The sequence below is a fragment of the Gekko japonicus genome, unplaced genomic scaffold (assembly GCF_001447785.1).
Source record: "Gekko japonicus isolate JY-2015 unplaced genomic scaffold, Gekko_japonicus_V1.1 scaffold1618, whole genome shotgun sequence".
Lineage (NCBI taxonomy): Eukaryota > Metazoa > Chordata > Lepidosauria > Squamata > Gekkonidae > Gekko > Gekko japonicus.
The window spans coordinates 412,283-415,218 of NW_015172054.1; the positions used below are offsets into that span (position 1 = coordinate 412,283).

General features: G+C 46.2%; 1 protein-coding gene across 1 annotated transcript in view; it reads left to right on the forward strand.

Annotated features, from left to right (window-relative positions):
- The window catches only part of NR4A3 (nuclear receptor subfamily 4 group A member 3), a 36,836-nt gene that overhangs the window by 32,687 nt on the left and 1,213 nt on the right, over positions 1-2,936 (forward strand). The gene's annotated exons all lie outside the window — the stretch shown is intronic.

The following is a 2,936-nucleotide window of genomic DNA, read 5'->3' on the forward strand; positions in this document are numbered from 1 at the left end:
AGGACAGTTTATTTATTTTTATTTATTTATTAAGATTTATCCCCCGCCCTCCCCGCAGAGCGGGCTCAGCGCGGCTTACAAGGGGCAAAGCCCATATAAAACAGATAAAAGCAATAAAACAATCATGACAATTAATAAAATTATACTCAGTTTAACAAGATGGTCTCCAGATGGTTCTCCAGGGTGATGTTATCCTGTAGCTCAACCAGGTAAATCCAGTGGCCACGCAGAAATTGTGGCAGATCTTCCTGGGCCATCCTTACCCCGATGTTGTCCACCTCACTGGTGGCGGTGGTAGTGGTGGCCCCTATGTGAAAGCCTGGCGGAAGAGCTCCGTCTTACAGGCCCTGCGGAACTGCATAAGGTCCCGTAGGGCCCTGATCTCCTCCAGGAGCTCGTTCCACCAGGTAGGGGCCACCACTGAAAAGGATCTGGTCCTAGTCGTGGCGAGCCTTGCCTCCCGGGGGCCTGGAACCACCAGGCGATGTTGTGCCCCGGCGATGTTGTGCCCCGGGTAGATTTTTATCTATTGAGTGTAGTGCTCTCCTTGGGATATACCAGGAGAGGCCGTCCCGAGGGCTTTGAGGGCTTACAGACTTCTCCGTTTGGATGTTAGAGTTCCTTGGGCTTAAAAACACACACCAGGGCCGAGTTCAGACTGGCAATTTTAAGCGCTAGGGAGTCGTGGCAAAGAAGACCCGGAACAGACTGGGAACGGCTTGTTCATGGTATTCCCATTCACACTGCAGCGAATGAGGTGGGAGGATACTGTGGAGGAAGCGCAACGGAGCGTTCCAACCGTCCGCCCGCCCCCGGCAGGCTGTTAGCTGCTGTTTCTGCACTCCGCGGCATGCGCATGGGCGCATGCCGCGGAAACAGCCAGCGCCTATTATTAATTACTGTGGGTTGTTCCCGCCTTAGCAGCGCTTGCATTCACATGTCAGGGAACCGGAATCAACCCACTCTACAGACGGTTTGCTACCACTTTCACCTGGTACTTTTTAAACTCGGGAGGGAAGCGGCACAAGACGGCTTGAGTACGGCTGGGGGACGCCTGACAGATGTGCCTGTGTGACCCCGCCCCTTTAATCAGCTACTGAAACACTCCCGAAATGTTTGGCTGCCGAGCCAAACCGCCAGTCTGTACTCGGCTCAGAATTCGCAAAAGAAAGAACAATTAGTGCTGTTCCCCTGGTGTGGTTGCAAACCTGCCCGGGCCCTTGAAAAGCTCCCAGAGAAGCCCCCCCCCCCAACACATAAAACCTTACAGCATCCTACTGATGTAGCAGAAATGCCTTCCTAAAACAGAGTGCTTGTCATAGACGGGTAGCAGTGACCAGACAGAAGATATTGATGCGGTTCAGTTCATAATATCCATCCTCCAGATACAACAAAGGGAGGGAGATGTTTCTAGATGCCTGTATTTCAACAGGAACTAACCGAGTTTGGCTCCTTAGGGATACGTCTTCATTATCTCAATTTTATACCAGTTTAACTGGGCTTCCCGAAAGAACCCTGGGGATCGTAGTTCGGTTAATAGGACTCGAGATTTCTCTGTTAATCCTTCCTCCTTTTCAAAGAACTACAGATTGCCCGGGGAGCTATAAGGACTAGTTTAAGTCTGCAGTGTAAATACACCTGTCATATCACGTGTCTCATTATCGCAAAACTTATTTTCACTCGCCACACAAGCAAATCTAGATTCTTTTGTGCTTCAGCAAACCAGAGCCCTTTCCACATGTGAAAATATATATTTGGAGGGGATGACGTATATTGGGTCTTTGCAACCAACTTGCCCTGAAGGGGGTTTGTAACGTACCCTGGAGCTAAGCTTTTCCCCTTTGACTACAATGCTGGTAAAAGTGGAATGTGATAAAAGGCTTTATTTTAGGGATTTAAAGGATTTTTTTTTTAAGAAAAAGAATCGGAATAGCATCATCTCTTTCTCCAGTACTTTGTATAACACATCAGTTCTTCCAGGCCCAAAATAGCCTGACTTTGAGATTACTTTTATCTCCAGCTCCTTAGAGGTAAATAAGCTGCAAAAAGTAGAAGATAATGAAAATAGCAAAGGTCGGTTGAGGTGCTTTTGGTTTCTTAGAAGAGTGTCTATGAATTCCTAGTGGAATTCCAGGCCTAGCACTGATGGAGCTAGCAGTGGATATTGATCTCCACTTGAATTCACTGAATAAATAATGGTTGCCATAGTTATTGAGCATTCACAACTGGTAGGGAAGCTGGGAACTCTCCAAAACACCTTCTGTGACCGTTCTGTCATCAAATCATCCAGTGGAAGAATGGCACGAAAATAATTGCATAAATGCAGTTTGCATAGTCTTGCGTCCCTTTCTGTTCACCTGGAGTTATATAATCATTTGGGTTCCTACTTGGAAAAAGCAATTCTTGAACATCAGTGGCTCTGTAAGATCCCAGGTCAGCTGGCCTTGAAAGTCTTCTGCCTGCCCATGTAGCTCTCTCTCTCTCACACAGCATGTTGGTCTGCAGTAGAAGATCAAGATTGGAGTCCAGTAGCACATAAAAGACTAACAAGAAGTTATTGGCATCTGGTGACTAACATGTTAATAAGGGGCTTTGAGTACATAGTTGTGCCTTCTCTGAGGTTATTTTTGTTGAATTATATTGAACCAGACCTGTAGCCACCCGGAGGGCATTTGGGGGCAATGCCCCCTCACAGATGAGCACTGCCCCCTCAGGCGATTTTTTAAGAACCCAGGAAAATTAAGAAAAGATCCAATTAAAAATATATATATTAAATGTGTTTGGGTATTCCAAAATGACCCCAGGCATAGTCAGGGAAGCTTCAGTCTCATTTTTTATTTTTTATTTCCCAGGCTGAAAAATAAGTAGGTTTTTAAAAATGCAAAAAATAAAATAAAATTGCAGAATGCAAAATAGAGAGAGTTGGAGATCTCACT